The sequence below is a fragment of the Pongo abelii genome, chromosome 2 (assembly GCF_028885655.2).
Source record: "Pongo abelii isolate AG06213 chromosome 2, NHGRI_mPonAbe1-v2.0_pri, whole genome shotgun sequence".
Classification (NCBI taxonomy): domain Eukaryota; kingdom Metazoa; phylum Chordata; class Mammalia; order Primates; family Hominidae; genus Pongo; species Pongo abelii.
Window position 1 is genome coordinate 15,648,586 of NC_085928.1, and position 18,887 is coordinate 15,667,472.

An 18,887-nucleotide genomic window follows, 5' to 3' on the forward strand; every position below is an offset into this window, starting at 1 on the left:
GGTGAGGAGCGCCTCTGCCTGGCTGCCACCCCGTCTGGGAGGAAGTGAGGAGCGCCTCTGCCAGGCTGCCCCGTCTGGGAGGTGAGGAGCGTCTCTGCCCGGCCGCCCCGTCTGGGAAGTGAGGAGCGTCTCTGCCCGGCCGCCCCGTCTGGGAAGTGAGGAGCTCCTCTGCCTGGCCGCCCTGTCTGGGAGGTGAGGAGCGCCTCTGCCCGGCTGCCCTGTCTGGGAGGTGAGGAGCGCCTCTGCCCGGCAGCCCTGTCTGGGAGGTGAGGAACGCCTCTGCCCGGCCGCCCTGTCTGGGAGGTGTACCCAACAGCTCCGAAGAGACAGCAACCATCGGGAGCGGGCCATGAGGACGATGGCGGTTTTGTTGAAAAGAAGGGGGGGAAGTGTGGGGAAAGGAAGGAGAGATCAGATTGTTGCTGTGTCTGTGTAGAAAGAGGTGGGCATAGGAGACTCCATTTTGTTCTGACTAGGAGAAATTCTTCTGCCTTGGGATGCTGTTGATCTATGGCCTTTCCCCCAGCCCCGTGCTCTCTGAAACATGTGCTGTGTCAACTCAGGGTTAAATGGATTAAGGGCGGTGCAAGATGTGCTTTGTTAAACAGATGCTTGAAGGCAGCATGCTCTTTAAGAGTCATCACCACTCCCTAATCTCAAGTACCCAGGGGCACAAACACTGCAGAAGGCCGCAGGGTCCTCTGCCTAGGAAAACCAGAGACCTTTGTTCATGTGTTTATCTCCTGACCTTCTCTCCACTATTATCCTATGACCCTGCCATATCCCCCTCTCCGAGAAACACCCAAGAATGATCAATAAATACTTAATTTAAAAAAAAAAAAAAAAGAAAGCCTTGCTCCTTGCAAGCCACAAGTCCTTAATTAGAAATCAATTTTAGATGTAGTTTTGAACTATATATAAGTTTAAAACTATATATATAAGAATATATGTAGTTTATTTTAAAAATTTAAACTCAAAGCACAGATAGTAGTATTACAAACCCCTATATACTCATCACCCATTTTCAACAATGATCGCTATATGGCTAATAAATATCATTTAACCTCTAGAAAAACCCTGGAAGACAACCTAGACAATACCATTCTGGACATAGGAATGGGCAAAGATTTCACGATGAAGATGCCAAAAGCAATTGCAACAAAAGCAAAAATGGACAAATGGGATCTAATAAATTTAACTTTTACTGTGCAGAAACTAAACAGGTTCTGCACAGCAAAAGAAACTATCAACAGAGTAAACAACTAACAGAATGCGACAAAATTTTTGCAAACTATGCATCTGACAAAGGTCTAATATCCAGCTCTATAAGGAACTTAAACAAATTATCAAGAAAAAAAACACCAGCCCATTAAAAGGTGGGCAAAGGACATGAGCAGACACTTTTCAAAAGAAGACATACGTGCAGCCAACAGGCATACAGAAAAAAAAGTAACATCACTGATCACTAGAGAAATGCAAATCAAAACCACAATGCAATACCATCTCACAACCAGCCAGAATGGCTATTATTTTTTTTTTTAGATATATCCTATTTTAATCAGACTATACTTCCAACATTTCACAGATGAAATTATAATCACCTGAGCTTTTAAAAAATAAAAATTAGGCACAAATACACTTATTCATAATTGCACTGGCAAACAGTTCTTATGATACTTAAATCTTTGTGAAGAGATAGCCCCCTTCTTTTCCCATGTGCTCTCAAGTAAAGCCTGATCGCTCTCCCTGTCACCCATAAAATCTCACTTATGTTCCATTAACCAGGATCACATGAACTAACCTGAAAGAAAAGAACGGGAGTTCTCTGTCTATATAATAATGTTGGCAAAATAAATCGACATATGTTTAACAAAAGCACACAAAATAAGAGATACAATCAGGCGGATATTATAAGTCATTCTTTCATCATTAACATAAAATTGTAATTCTACTTTTGTAAATTTTATCAACAGACTCTCAAATGCCACACTTGATATACACATATAATAATAAGAAAAAATAAATGAAAAATGCATTTTCAGATATATTAAAGAAAATCACTGTTTTATGAAAAATAAGCAAAGCAGCATTACAGTTATTACTCAACTTTCAAAAGGTTACACAAGACTCTTGTTGGCAAATATTAGGATAAGACATTTTTATAGAAATATCTTAAGTATATATGGAAAACAAAACACATTTAAGATATTAAGATGTATTTATGATTTAAAATAATCTCTACATAATTATTCTGCACATCACGAGAATATTCAAGACTCTATTGAATTTCTCCCCAATGAACATCTCTATATAGTAACTATATCCTCAGTCTTTTGTTTTGTTTTGTTTTGAGATGGAGATTCGCTCTTGGTGCCCAGGCTGGAGAGCAGTGGTGCGATCTCGGCTCACCGCAACCTCTGTCTTCCAGGTTCAAGCAATTCTCCTGCCTCAGCCTCCCACGTAGCTGGGATTACAGGTGCCTGCCACCATGCCCAGCTAATTTTTTCATATTTTTAGTAGAGACGGGGTTTCTCCATGTTGGTCAGGCTAGTCTCAAACTCCTGACCTCAGGTGATCCGCCTGCCTCAGCCTCCCAAAGTGCTGGGATTACAGGTGTGATCCACCGTGCCCGGCCATTCTCAGTCTTTTTTATTTATTTATGGATTTAAGTTCTAGGATACATGTGCAGAACATGCAGGTTTGTTACATAGGTATACACATGCCATGGTGGTTTGCTGCACCCATCAACTCGTCATCTACATTAGCTATTTCTCCCAGTGCTATCCCTCCCCTAAACCCCCACCCCCTGACAGGCCCTGGTGTGTGATGTTCCCCTCCCTGTGTTCATGTGTTTTCATTGTTCAACTCCCACTTATGAGTGAGAACATGCGGTGTTTGGTTTTCTGTTCCTGTGTTAGTTTGCTGAGAATGATGGTTTCCAGCTTCATCCATGTCCCTGCAAGGCACATGAACTCATCCTTTTTATGGCTGCATGGTATTCCATGGTGTATATGTGCCACATTTTCTTTATCCACTCTATCACTGATGGGCATTTGGGTTGGTTCAAAGCCTTTGCTATTTAGTTTTACTCTTGTTGCCCAGGCTGGAGTGCAATGGTGTGGTCTCAGCTCACTGCAAACTCCACCTCCCAGGTTCAAGCGATTCTCCTGCTTCAGCCTTCCGAGTAGCTGGGATTACAGGCGTCTGCCACCACGCCTGCCTAATTTCTGTATTTTTAGTAGAGACAGGGTTTTACCATGTTGGCCAGGCTGGTCTTGAACTCCTGACCTCAGGTGATCCACCTGCCTCAGCCTCCCAAAGTGCCGGGATTATAGGCATAAGCCACGGCGCCTGGGCAGAATGGCTATTAAAAAGTCAAAAAATAAGGGATGCTGTGGTGAGGTTTCAGAGAAAAAGGAACACTTACATGCTGTTGATGGGAGTATAAATTAGTTCAACCATTGTGGAAAGAAGTATGGTGATTCCTCAAAGACCTAAAAACAGAACTACCATTAGACCCAGCAATGCCATTACTGGGTATATCTCCAAAGGAATATAAATGTTCTATCATAAAGACACATGAATGTGTATGTTCACTGCAGCACTATTCACAACAGTAAAGACATGAATCAATCTAAATGTCCATCAATGGCAGACTGGATAAAGAAAATGTGGTCTTTTCTTTAGGCTGGGCCCAGTGGTGCATGCCTGTAATCCCAGCTACTTGGGTGGCTGAGGCATGAGAATTGCTCACTTGAACCCCGGAGCCGAAGGTTGCAGTGAGCCTAGATCATGACAGTGCACTCCAACCTGGGCAACAGAGTGAGACTGTGTCTCAAAAAATAAATAAATAAAATAAAATAATATGGTACATATACACCATGAAATACTACACGGCCATAAAAAAAGAATGAGAGCATGTCCTCTGTAGGAACACAGATGGAGCTGGAGGTCATTCATTATCCTTAGCAAACTAACACAGGAACAGAAAACCACATACTGCATGTTCTCATTTATAAGTGGGAGCTAAATAATGAGAACACATGGACAAACAGAAGGGAACAACAAACATTGGGGCCTGCCTGAGGGTTGTGGGTGGTAGGAGGAGAGGATCAGAAAAGATAACTAATGGGTGCTAGGCTTAGTGCCTGGATGACAAAATAAACTGTACAGCAAACCTCTGTGACATAAGTTTACCTATATTAACAAACCTGCACATGCAGCCCTGAACTTAAAAAATTTTTAAAATATCGTTTAACCTAAATTCCATCTACTATTTACCCCTTACTAGATTGTTTTAAAGCAAATCCCAAATATTATATTAGTTCATTCACAAATACTTCAGTATGTATTTCAAAATCATATCTGAAATACTATTATAATTTTTAAATGTTCCTTATTATCAGTATATTATGATCAAATCCTATTAAGATGAAATTTCTGATAGGCTCATTTTTTTTTTTTTACAGTTGGCTTATTCAAAATGGGTGCACAAACTGAATATGGTTGATGCTTCCTGAGTTTCTTTACATCTATAGGTCTCCCCTCTTACATTTTTTTGATCATTTATTTGTTAAAGAAACCAGTCTTTAGTCCTATAGCGTCCCTCAATTTTAGATTTTGCTAATCACATCCCCATGGTGTTGTCCAACATATTCTCCAAACTCCTCTATTCCTTGTAAACAGATTTTTGAGGCTGGAAAGATTTAGATTAGATCTTTTAGCAAGAATGTCATAAGTGGTATTGTGTATGTCTTATTATGCCACATCAATAGGCATATGCCAATTTTGTCTCTTTTCATGTTAAGATTGATCAGTACATGCTATCAGTCTGATTCACCTTTTATAAAATTCCCCATCAACCTTTCATCTAATTTTTTTTTTAAGCAGACAACGGTGATTATTACCTAGATCCATTTATTTCATTAGGGATTGCAAAATGGTGGTATTCTCCCCTTTCACATTAACTATTTGGTTATCTTAAGGCATAAACCATGCAGAAAATGTGGAATAAATGCTGGATTCTTTCCCTTTATTTGCCAGTTTTAAAATGGACAAATTGGTTTTCTTGCACTTCCTTATGTTACATTTTTACACGTGATGTGCTCTAGACTATTTCAGTTGTTCCTTTTAATCCCATTGGGAACCCTTCTAAGTTGGCTCCCGAGTCCATCCTCAGTGGTCATTGATAGCTTTCTTTCTGACAAGATATTCCAGACTGATTTTAAATGTTTTCTGCCTGACTTGGAATCACACATTCCTCCCAATGGGCTCTGGTTCTTTTAAAGAAATGTTTTTAGAGACTCGTTAGCGGGGGCTCATTTTTTTTCAGTTTGTCACTGTTTTTGCCTTTTCAGTGAACAAAGCTAGGAAATACCTTCATAAAATAAATACATTTAAGAAATTAGTTTTGATTAGCAATTCTTACCTTCAGCTTTAGCATGAATAATTTTAATTAATTAAAATCAGAAGCAGAGACAACCAGAAATAGTTTTGATCAGGTGGGAGAAAAGGAGAGTAATTCTGATCTTGGGATTGTGGTGCAGATGAGGCCAGGTCTGGTATAGGCTCCTGAGAATCAGAAGACACCTAAGAGCCCGAGTCCCTAGGATGTGGAGGAGTGGAACAGAAATGAAAGCTGGAAAGGCACCAGAGAGAAATCTGACTAGGGCTTTGCCACTATATGATGCTCTAGATGACAGAAATGGAATGCCCAAGACTTGTATTGAATGCAGTAAGAGTGTGCCCTCAGACCTTTGTGGTTAAAAATGAATTTGCTAGTAGATAAAAAGACTGTGCCTTGGAAGTTCCAAACTCCCACTCGGGTGTCTTGCAGCCTCAGAGTTTGGAGCAATAAGGGGAGGTGAGAGAGGCAGCAGGAGTAAAATATGGTTACAGAGGCGGTTTTCCCAATGATGGTGAAAAGCATCATTTCCTTACTTTTCCCCCTTGCTGTTAAAAAAAAAAATCTTTTGAACATAACAATTTAAAAGACACTACTGTGGACTTCTCATGAAAATATGTTCCTGTTTGTCAAGATTTTTAAAATAATACTTTTATTGATACATAATTCCCTACCATAAAACTCACTTTTAAAGTGTGAAATTCAGTGGTTTTCATATATTCACTAAGTTGTGTATTGATCACTACTATCTAATTCCAGAAGACATTCATCACCCCAGAAAGAAATCCTGAATACATTAGCAGTCATTCCCTGTTTCCTCCTTCCCCCAACCCTTAGAAAGTCACTAATTTACTTTCAGTCTCTATGGATTTGCATATTCTGGACATTTTATATAAATGGAATCATACAACATGTTGCCTTTTACGACTGTCTTCTTTTACTTATATTTTCAAGGTTCATCCATGTTGTAGCATTTGTCAGTACTTGATTGCTTTTTATTGACAAATTTTATTCCACTATACCAAAGTTTGTTTACACATTAGTCAACTAATGGACATTTGGGTGGTTTCCACTTTTTGGCTATTATGAATAATGCTGTTATAAACATTTGTGTACAAGTTTTTGAGGAACATGTATTTTCATTTGTGGGGTATATACTAAGGGGTGAAATAACTGGGTGATATAACTCTCCATTTAATCATTTAAGGAATTACAAGACCATTTTCCAAGTGGCTGTAACATTTCACATTTCTATATATGAGGGTTCCAATTTCTTCACATCCATACCCACATTTGTTATTCTTTTTGATTATAACTGTCCCAGTAGGTATGAAGTGGTATCTCATTGTAGTCTTAAGTTACATTTATCTAATGAGTAATAATGAGGATCTTTTCATGTACTAATTGGCCATTTGCATATCTTCTCTGGAGAAACATCTATTTAGTTCCTCTGCCTATTTTTTTTTAAGTAGGGTTATGTCTTTTTATTTTTGAGTTGTAAGAGTTCTTTCCTTATCTGATATGTAATTTGCAAATATAGTCTCCCATTCCATGAGTATCTTTTCACTATCTTGATGATGTCCTTTGAAGTACAAAAAAATTTAATTTAGGTGAGGTCCAGTTTATCCATCTTTTCTTTTATTGCTTGAGCTTTTGGTGCCATATACGATGTCACAAAGATTTACTCCTATATTCTAAGAATTTTATAGTTTTAGCTCTAACATTTAGGTCCGTGATACATTTTGAGTTATACTAGTATACTTTATGTGGAAAGGATCCAAATTCATTCTTTGGCATGTAAATATCCAGTTCTCCCAGCACCACTTGTTTAAAAGACTATTCTTTTCCACACTGAGTTGTTTTAGCACAATACAGAAAACCAATTGACTGTAAATATGAGAGTATATTTCTGGACTATCAATTCTATTCCACTGATCTAAATGTCTGTCCTTATGCCAGCACCACACTGTCTTAATTATTACAGCTTTGTAGTTAAGTTTTTAATCAGAAGTATGAGTCATCCAACTTGGCTTTTTTTTTTAAAGATTAGTTTGCCTACTCAGGGTCCCTTAAATTTCTGTATGAATTTGAGGATCAGCTTGTCAATCTCTGCAAAGACCCCAGCTGGGATTTTGTTGGGGATTGTGTTGAATCTGTAGATCAATTTGAGGAATACTTCCATCTTAAAAATATTAAGTCTCTCAAACCATGAACATGGGATGTCTTTCCATTTATTTGGGTCTTCTTTAGTTTCTTTCAGTAGTGTTTTTGCAATTTCCAGAGTACGTTTTAAACTTTGTTATTCTTTTTGATGTTATTATAAATGGAATTTTCTTCATGTTTGCATTATTTATTGCCCATTTATCTTGCATACTGCAAAACTGTTCAACATTTTGTCTAATAGGGTATGTGTGTGTGTATTCCTTAGGATTTTCTATATACATGATCATGTTATCTGGGAATATGGTTTTACTTCTTTTGCCACTTATTGTTTTTCCTGCCTAAATTCCCTAATGAGAACCTCCAGTAAGTACAGTGTTGAACAGAAATGTCTGTTGAAAATGGACATCCTTGTCATGTCCTGGCGGAAACGCAGTCAGCCTTTCACCATTAAGTCAGATGTTACTTGTGGGTTTTTCATTTAATGCCCTTTATCAGGTTGAGGAAGTTCCTTTCTATTCATAGTTTCTGAGTGTTTTTATAATGAAGAGGAGTTGCATTTTGTCAAATGCTTTTTCTGTGTTTACTGATGTGGTTATGTGTTTTTTTCCTTTATTGTATTAACATGGTGAATGATGTTGAGTCAGGAGTCCTAACCTTACATTTTTAGCATATATCCCACTTGATCAGAGTCTATAATTTTTCATGTCACTGGATTCATTTTGTAGCAGTTCTTGAGGATTTCTGCATCAATATTCCTAAGGGATATATATGGGTCTGTAGTTTTCTTGAGATTTTTTTGGGGGGGTTTTGGTATGAGGATAATGTGGCCTCATCAAATGTATTGGGAAGTGATCCCTCCTCTTTTGTATTTTGGAAGAATTTGTGAAAGATTAGTTCTATTTTTTTCTTTAAATGTTTGGTAGAATGCACAATTGAAGCCATCTGGGCCTGGACTTTTTCTTTGCAGGAAGTTTTAAAATCACCAGTTCAATCTCCTGTTACAGGACTTTTCAGATATTTTATTTTTTCTTGGCTTAGTTTTGATAATTTTTCTAAAAGTGTGTCCATTTCATCTGGTTTATGTAATTTTTGGCATAGAGTTGTTCATAGTCGCTCCTTGTATCCTTCGTGTGTTTGGCCACAGAGGTCTGTCTGGTTATCTTAGTGGTCAGCTAGTAACTGGAGAGACTAATAAATGCCTTTAAGTTTATTAAGTGTTTGCCTACGGGCTGTGTGTGCATGTTGGGGCATGTCTTCTACCCTCAGGCAGGCAGTCTGCAACACTGCCTTAGCCTTCTGATATAGTTTGGATCTGTACCCCCACCCAAATCTCATGTTGAAATGTAACCCCCAGTGTTGGAGGTGTGGCCTGGTGGGAAGTAAGTGGATCATGGGGGTGGATTTCTCATGAATAGTTTAGCACCATCCTTCTTGGTGCTGTCCTCATGATAGTGAGTTCTTATGAGATCTGGTCGTTTAAAAGTGTGTGGCACCTCCCTGATCTCTCTTGCTCTTGCTCTGGACATGTGACATGGCAGCTCCCCCTTCGCCTTCCACCATGATTGTAAGTTTCCTAAGGCCTCCCTAGAAACTGGACAAATGCCAGTATCATGTTTCCTGTACAGCCTGAAGAACCATGAGCCAATTAAACTGCTTTTCTTTATAAATTACCTAGTCATAGGTATTTCTTTTTAGCAATGCGAGACTGGCCTAACACACCTTCCATTCGTGCTTGGACAGAGACTAAATGTGAGGTGAGAGCTTACAGACCTGTCAGGTTTTTCCTGGAAAATGTGTCCAACCTTACACATATTACATTCTAGAAATATGTCAGAGCTTTCCGGATGTCAGGATGGACATCTCATTCCCCAGCTTCTTGTTTGACCCAGCTGTTACCCACTCCATGTTATGTCAAACAAGTGCTGCTGATTATTTTCAACAAATGCACCAGGGAAAACACTGTTTGCAGTGAATAAACTCCAAGTCAGGTGAAAAAAGACAAGCCCTGTGAGTGGGGTTTCCAGTGAACTGTCAGACAAGTCAAATAGTAACAATTCTCTGCAGCTGGAAGTTTTGGAGAACTCTAAACCCATTCTGCCTTCTTCAGTGCCTGCAAGGCTGCTGGTTTTCAAAGCAACTGTGATTTGTGAGGCTGTTGGTTTTCAAGGCTATTGTGAAGCTGAAAGAAGACAGGAATAAAGCAAGTTAAAACTCCACAAGACTTGCTGTCCTACCATGATTTCAGTCTTTTTTTTTGGATAAATGCTCCTCGGATTGTCACAAATGCCTGGTAATTTTCCAGAGTTCTGGAAAAGTTGCTTCTGCCAACTTCTGGCAGTGTTATCATTGCTTTTAGGTAAAAATGGATTTTCAGAGGTCCTTACTCGTGACACACCAGAATTTGGAATCTCTATTTGTGGTTACCTGCCACATGGTCTTTTTCATAAAAGGCCTCATTTATTTCGTTTTCTAGGGCTATAAATCCCAGAAAGCTTTGCCTGGATCTGGTAAACACAACATCAGTGCCACCTAGTGGAAAGGAGATAAATTAACTGCTTTTAGCTTGTTTCTTCTTTTAAAATGTGGATAATGCAGTGTTTCTTGTACCAAAGTTGATTTGAGGGTTAAATGGAAAAGCAAATATGGGAGCATCTGGTAAGATGCTTGAAACACAGCAGGCTCTCTAACTGTTAAGTTTATTTTTTTTTTGAAATATTATGTAAAACGTTAACTTTGATAAAACTTCTAGAACACTTTTCAATTTTACCCCTAATGTGGTCAGGATTTCTGACAAAGGTAATTATGCAGTTATGAGGCCATGGGAAAAGTCTATGAAACTCTTCAATAGATTTTCATAGCACTCAGGATTAAGACACAATTATTAAATCCTGTGATCCTCAAATTTTAGTGTTTTAGTGTTTAGTGTGAATCAGAGGAATGCTTTGTTAAAATACAAATCATTAGGCTGTCTACCTCCAGTTTCTGCATCCACAGTTCTGGAATGGAGGCTGGGAATTCGCATTTCTAACAAGTTCCTAGGTGATGCTGCTACTGCTGGTTCTGGACTATACTTTGAGAACCTAGGAGTTTCTCTCCCCTAAGATGTGGTTAAATATACATAACATAAAATTTACCATTTTAATTATTTTAAGTGTACAATTCAGTGGCATTAAGTACATTTACACTGCTGTGCAACTATTACTACTATCCATCTCCAGGACTTTTTCATCTCCCCAGAGAACCACTGGTTTAATGTGACCTACAAGGCCCCATCTCACACAATGCTATCCCATTTCTCCTTTGGCAGGCACTTACAAAAGGAACAAGGTTAACCGGCAGCAAGCTAGAAGGACTCTGCTCTTTAAACAGAAAAAGAATCAATAATTATTTCCTAAGACAGCTGTCCTTTCCCATCCCTCCTAATTACAGAACAAAGGCAGTTTAGGAGAACAGAAGACAAACCGCCTCTCAGCTAGCTCAGTTTGAGAAATAATAAAGCAAACAATGCTAACATGTATACCTACTATCAGTGACATTGATGTATGCTGGAGTAATTCATTCAGCAAAGTACTTCCTATGTGCCAGGCATTGTTTTAGGCAATATTCAAAAAAGATAAAAATCTGTGCCAATAGAACTTGCATTCTACTGGGGAGAAAGTTATATATATGTTAGATACCAAGTGCCAGAGAGAAAAAAATTAACAATGGGGACATGAAGTATGTGTTTGGAATGGGCTGTGTATGAAATTTTACATAGGGTAGTCAGGAAGTCCTCTGTGAGAATGTCACTCTTGAAGGGAAGCAAGGGCTAGCTATGCAGCTATCTGGTGGAAAAATATTCCAAACAGAAAGAATTATAAATGCAAAGACCCTAAAAGATTCTAGAGCCCATAAAGAGGAGGCCAGTATGGCCAGAACAGAATGAATAATGGGAAGACAAGTAGAATTTGATGTGAGAGAGGTACTGAGGTAGTCACGGAGGGTAGGGACTTGGAGACATGAAAGGTTCACCTAGATCAGACTGTATGTCCCAACTTTTTCTTACTACAACTTCATATTGTATGCTAATAACTTTTACCTCCCTACAGTATAAATGCTGATTAAAACATACACAAATATTATCTTATTATAGATACTAGAATAATAGACTAATGTAAAAATATTTTTTTAAAGACGAGGTCTTGCTTAAAAAATATTTTTAAAAATGTTATCACTACATAGTGAAACCCCATCTCTACAAAAAATTCAAAAATTAGCTGGGTGCAGTGGCATGTGCCTGTGGTCCCAGCTACTCAGGAGGCTGAGGCAGGAGGGTGGCTTGAGCCCTGGAGGCAGAGGTTGCAGAGAGCTGAGATCCTGCCACTGCACTTCAGCCTGGGCGATAATGCCAGACCTTCTCTCAAAAATAAAATAAAATAAAATTTAAAATTTAAAAAAGTTATCACTAAAAAATGTCTGAAGTATTTGATGTGGTCTTGGTTTTTATTTTGCAATTATAACAACATGAAAGCATAAACAAGCTTTAATATCATTACTAAGACCTTCGTTTTCTCTCAGAGAGACAGAATATACTGACCAGACGTCCAAGCAAGAAATTTTCCGTCCTCTGGGGGATCACAATTAAAAACATACAAACCAAAAGAAAAACAGCCCTTTAACCCTCTAGCTGGACTTAACAGCTTGTCCCCGGCTGACCAGTTCTGTGTCTCCAGGGCCCTAGCAGGAAGTTAAGATGAAGCCTCACAGCTGTCTCTAAGGCTCTGGGTGGCAAACAGCTAATCGTAAGAGTAAAGGTTCTTAAACTTTTTTATCTATCGAAATCACCTGGGGGACCCTGTGAAACAGATTACTGGACCCAAATGATACAGTAAGTATGGACAGAACTTGAGAATGTGCAGTTCTAACAATTGCCCAGGTAATGGTGAAACTTCTGCTATGGGGGACCCATAATCTGAAAACCAGTGCCTTAGAAATATCATTGCTAGCTGAAGGCTATAGTGGTCAGCCAGGGTGAGGCTGGTTAAAGTACCAGCTTCTCTCCTGGTAGTCCCCTCCTTTCCATAAATATCCTTTCCAACCCCATGGTAGACAGTGAGGAAAGGTAGGGATGCTTTTTCTTTCTCAGAATCTTTCAAGGTCCGCTTGGAGAAAACTGTAGGTGATGTGACTGGAGATATGACAACTCTCCGGGAATCAGAGAATCAATATTACAACCCACTCCCCAGAGTGTCTATCTGAAACTCTCTAGGCCTTAGCTGTTGACCTGGGCTTTGTGACAGAAACAGACTCCCTATATCCGTTTTCTCATCCTTCCCTGCAGGCTTGGAGAAATACCAGTCTTCCTTCATTCTTAAGTAGTAATCCCTCTGCTGAGGGATGTCGTACCAAACTTATCCTTATTTTCCACTGCCTTTTTCCTGCCAAATGTTATCTCCCCCATCTTTAAAATCAAAACTAAAAAACGTATTTTTTTTTTTTTTTAGAGACAAGGTCTCACTTTGTCACCCAGGGTAAAGTGCAGTGGAGCGATCACAGCTCACTGTAACTTTGAACTCCTGGGCTCAAGCGATCCTCCTGTACCATTTTCTGGAGTAGTTGGGACCACAGGCAGATGCCACCATGTCTAGCTAATTAAAAAAATTTGTTTTGTAGAGATCAGGTCTCGCTGTGCAAAAACCTTTGTACCACCAAGTTGTTATACACCATGTTATTATGTAAAAAGCTTTTAGTAAAACAAACTTTAAATGATGAAAGTAACACTTGCTCATTACAGAAAATTTGGAAGTTAAAAAAAGATGTGAAGAAAAATAAAAGCACTCATAATCATACCACTTAGGGATAACAACTTGGTGCATTAATATTTCTTTTCAGACCTTTCCTATACTTACATACAACATATACATTTTTCATAATCAGATAATACTGTATCTTGCTATGTCACAAATACTTTCCAAGATATTAATACTTTTAATAGCTGTACAAAACCTAACACACAGCTATAACCTGAATGTAGTAATTCCCTACAACTTGATTTGTTTCCAGTTTTTCAGTATTATAAGTGATGTTTCAATGAACAGTTCTCTACATACATCTTTGATGGTATTTCTGATTATTTTCTTAGAACAAAATCCTGGAAGTGAAGGGTAAAACGGTATGAACCCCTTTAAGTTTCCATATATCCATCTTATCTATCTTATCTTATCTATCTATCTATCTATCTAAACTACTTTCCAGAAAGGGTGACTACTTCTCTATCTATCTATCTATCTAAAGTACTTTCCAGAAAGGCTGACTACTTCAGTAACTTCTACTAGTAGTTAATGAGAATTCTGTCTTATTACTCTACAATAACACTGAAGGTCCACTATGTTGGACAAAGCATTCACTTGTTCTCAACAGGTCCTATTAACAAAATTCTTATTTCCTCTTTTTCATAGCTCAAATGATTGAATAAATGGCATGTATCTACTACTTCACTTCACCACCCACACTTTATTTTGCTACAATGTTTCCTTCTCCAATCATTTTACTAAAATTACTCTACCAACATTAGTGACCTCTTTCTAGTCATATGAATACATTTTTTTTTTTTTTGAGATGGAGTCTTGCTCTGTTGCCCAGGCTGGAGTGCAGTGGTGTGATCTCAGCTCACTGCAAGCTCCGCCTCCCGGGTTCATGCCATTCTCCTGCCTCAGCCTCCTGAGTAGCTGGGACTACAGGCGCCCACCACCACGCCCGGCTAATTTTTTGTGTTTTAGTAGAGACAGGGTTTCACCGTGTTAGCCAGGATGGTCTCGATCTCCTGACCTCGTGATCCGCCCACCTCGGCCTCCCAAAATGCTGGGATTACAAGCTTGAGCCACCGCGCCTGGTCATGAATACATTTTTTTAGATTCTCATCATTAGCCCTTCTGACTCTACTCTTCCCATTTTTGTGGCCATTTGATTCTACTGATCTCATCTTTCTACAAGGATTCAATGCCTCCTTACATTGTACCACCATATTCTCTCACTTCATCTCCAACCTCTATGACCAATCTTCTTTAATGTCTTCTTTCCCAGTTCCTATTATTTATACCATGTCACACCTCCAAGGCTTAGTCCTTGCTTCTATTCTGTGCTACTCTCTGGAAGGACTCCTCCATTCTGTTTTAAAAATCAACTCCAGACTAATTGCTCCCATATCTTTATCTTTGTAACTTTACTCTTCCTTTGCCCTCAGATCTTCAACCTCTCACAACCTATAACTCAGTGCCACCTAAACCTACTCAATAATGCACCATCTTCTCTGCCAAACTAACACAAATCTTTGATGGTATTTCTGATTATTTTTCCAACTTTCTTATTTCTGACAATGAGGCAATACTTCTGTAGTCCTCAACATTAAAAAACTTGTCTTTAAGTCCTTCCTTACTCAGTATCTCCAAACTCATCCTTTCTTCAAGACACTTCCTAAATATATTCGTTATTTCCATCATCACCTCACACATCAGTTACTGTAATATCTTCATAGGTAGCAGCAAATCAACTGGTATGTAGTTGCTGTGTTAATTTTCCAGAAATGTTTCTTGTGTTACTTCTCCTGCTAAAAGGTTTTTTTGGTCCAAATTCACTCGGTTCAAACTTCTCCAAACACTACACTTTATCTCCTATTACCTCCTGATCAAAGCCCTAAGGTAATCTTTCCTCTCTCATATCCTTTTTCAGACTCATTACCGTCCCTACATGTACTCACATCACTCTCACACCCCTTCGTTTCAATGGAGCCTTCAAGAATCTCAGAATTCTTGAAGCCAATGGTATATTATATATGTTTGTTTGTTCATTGCAATAAATCAGCCCTAGGAGTGGGGCAGTCCATTCATCTTAGAGCCTTCACAGTATACATACAGGGCATCCATTGTATACTCAATAAATACTTGCTTGGTAAGACCTGGAAAGGAGCGATAAGCAAAGCCAAAGGTGGGGGTAGTTAAAATGGGTATGTTCTCATTTAGGTTTGGTTAGCAAGAACAAACAAAAAGAACAATAAGGTGGCAGAATGCGGTAGAAATAAAATCAGAATGGGAGCCAGGGGATATTGGCTATGTCCCAGGTCTGTACCTGTTTGATCCTTGGCAAGCCGATTCCCTTCTTGGCCCTTAAGTTTCCTCATCTGTAAAAATTAAAGGACTAAATTACCTGACTTCTAAGATACCTCTCTACTCTAATGCTCTGAGATGTGGGTTAAACTAAAAGGAAGGCAGCCCATAGTCCATTACATTGGTAACAATGACGGTAACAAATTCATTTTCAAATCTGACCAGTCAACAGAGTTTAGGGCAGCAAAACTTTCTTTCAAGAAGAAACATTCTTGTAAGGTCATTCCATTCCTTTGAACTAATAATCATTCTGTGGAAAGATACAATATCCTAAAAGTTATATCTATTTTATTCTTTCAGGAGAAAACAGGTGTGAAAACTCACCTTATATTTGCAGCATGTTCCAAGATATTTCCTAGCATCCTTCATCCAAAAAATATGTATTGCCTGTCTACTATGAGCTGAACACCAATAAGTGGTAAGGATTGAGTAAAAACAAAACAGATCCAGTGTTTACCCTTATGAAACCCAGCATAGTGTGGGTAAATGGCCATTTAGTTCCTAATCATCTGTATCAGTGCTTTTTAACTTAAAGAGCATGAACTCCTCTGAGTAGCAGATATAAAATATGGACCCTCTCTCTCAAAAATGGTATACAATCATAAAAATTTGAGAAGTTCACAGGACCTCTCAAATGTGGAGGTGTCCAGTACCACAAGTTAACAACCCTGATCTTTATCTACAACTACATCTACAAAACAACAAATTTGAGCTCATAAAAGCCTATATTATGTTTGCTATATTGTTTGCTAAGGGAGTATACCAAAGATTTCCAACAGAAACAAAAGTAAAGGTCCATCATTTATAAGGTTAAGTTTTGATTATCTGAAATTTCACTTACCTAGAGAATCTTATTCCAAATATTCTGGATAAGTAAGGTATGCCTAGATTATGCTTCTTTTCTTTTTTTTTTTTTTTTTTTTTCAGAGACAGGGTCTCACTCTGTTTTCCAGACTGGAATGTGGTAGCACGATCGTATTATAGCTCAATGCAGCCTCAAACTTCTGGGCTCAAGTGATCCTCTTGCCTCAGCCTCCTGAGTAGCTGAGACTATGGGTTTGAGCCACCATGCCCAGCTAATTTTTAAAAATTTTTTTTGTAGAGACAGGGTCTTGCTAAGTTAGCCAGGCTGGTCTCAAACTCCTGGTCTCAAGCAGTCCTCCAGTATCAGCCTCCCAAAGTGCTGGGATAGCAGGTGTGAGTCACCACACTGAGCCTACATTTCTATTTGATCTATCATTCCTTTGGCTAAGGCTGCTTATTAAAGCAGTCTTCTTTCTTGAAAAGCCATTTGCACATGAAGGTGTACTTTCATTTCAGAACTAAATCTGCATTTCATGACTCTTCCATTTCAGATTAATGAGATCCAATTAGTCATGACAAATTCACACACGCACAGCCCCTGAATGAACAGCTTGAACAACAGCAAAAAGTATAAAAATTCCAGAATTAAAGGGTACCCTCTCCTGGCTCTAACATTTTCTGGCAAAGGGATCCTGGACAAGTCATCTCAGACCTATGTTTCTTCATTTATAAAGTGTGGGAGGAATAAGACTTACCTGAGAGGGCTGCTATGAGAAATCCATCCAGCAAAATAATGTATATGAAAGTGTTTAGCTATGAAGTGGGTGAAACGTAGTAGGTTGTTGCGGAGTTGCTCACAAAGCATCAGACATTCGTGGAAGATCATATGGAGAGAGCTGCTCATATAACATCCTTAGTGTGCTATTAAAAATTTTATATCTGAAGTAAAATAAATTGTTCTTGAATCACTCAAGGAATTCTGCTTTGGTTAAGTGGTCAATAGTGAAGTTTTTACACATCAGAAGTTTGCAGAGATGCAAAAATAAATTTATGCAAGATGCATAAATATATTCTCAAAGCAAGAAGATGAACTACTTACAATATACTCAGTATTAGTTCCAAGATGTCAAAGTAATTCCAAGATGTCAAAGTTCTTTTCATGCAGTCCATTTTAACTTTTTTACAGAGCAATGATCCTTTCACTTGCCTTGTTGAAAAGCTTTATAATGTTAATAGGATGTACAGAAGATATTTTAGGTGAATTAGTTCAACAAAACTGACAAAATCAATGAAATCATAGTATTGAGGATTTTAGTGGAAGAAGTGTTTGCTTTTAAAGGAAGTAAATATAATACTACTCTCTAGTTTGAGACATGTTTTCCAGTCCATTCTCCACTGGAACACCAGATAAGCTGTGTAAAGGATAATCCTGAGGTGGGGAAGGTTATGTATCAAACTTGTGAAACTATGCAACATTCACTCTTTTTTTTTGTATTAACTTCATTTACATTTACAATATACATTTATGTTATTTGAATAGCCAAGTTTGGGGCTATTTTTCCTTTAAAAATTGAATTAACAACTTTTTAATAATGTAGTGCGTGCCATTGAACAAAAGATCTCTGGTACCTAGAAAAGAGTCAAAATGCAAGCCCTCTGATTTCTCAACCCCTACTATGCCAAGGCTCTGCTGGTTCTCCCCCCAAAAAAGAATTAAGCTTTCATTACCTAAGTCCAAAATAGTCATCACACAAATGTCTACCACCAAAACAAACTGCAGATCCTTCAATTACACTTTCCTCCAAGAAATGCGAATCAATTAATTGCATAAGTGTTTAAAAGTAATGTAGCCTCCATTTTAAGAAAACAATTATTATTAATCTGTAAGACCTAAATCCTTGGCCTAATCAGACATTTAATGAGTGGGGAAACTTCAGACTGGAGGTTTTCTGGGATAAACTCCAGAGAGGAAGGAGCAGGGGGAAGAGGGAAGACTCAAGGAGAGCAATAGATAGGGGAGGTTAGGGTGGAAAGCTGAATGCATGGGTAAAGGGGAGGTCTAGGGATAGTAGGTGCTTTGCAGACTGAGCTCAGGGGAGGCTGAGGACGGGGGTGGGGAGAAGGGTAGGCGCGTGGGCAATTAAGTTGGTGGGAGCTGGGTGGACGGAGATGAGGGTAATTCACGGGCAGTCTCCAATGTCTATCAGCAGCTGCTCACCTAGTTCTCTCCCACATGGCCACTAAGTAGGTAGGATTCCGAGGAACCGAGAAAGTGCGTCGTGGAATGGAGCCACTCCGGGGCCCAGGAAGGCTTCAGGATTCCCCCACCCACAGCGGCCGGGCCAGCTCCCCTACCTCCCATATCCCGACCGACG

The 18,887-nt window shown here is 38.9% G+C and overlaps 1 protein-coding gene and 1 long non-coding RNA gene across 2 annotated transcripts in view; both read right to left on the reverse strand.

Annotated features, from left to right (window-relative positions):
* The window catches only part of FAM162A (family with sequence similarity 162 member A), a gene marked incomplete at its 5' end in the record, with an annotated part of 29,387 nt that overhangs the window by 10,440 nt on the left and 60 nt on the right, over window positions 1–18,887 (reverse strand).
* Window positions 1,298–18,887, reverse strand: LOC134760983 (uncharacterized). Its single transcript, XR_010139132.1, has 2 exons — window positions 15,671–18,887; window positions 1,298–9,746 (listed from the first exon to the last, which is right to left on the reverse strand). It is a non-coding gene; the product is annotated as an uncharacterized LOC134760983 (long non-coding RNA).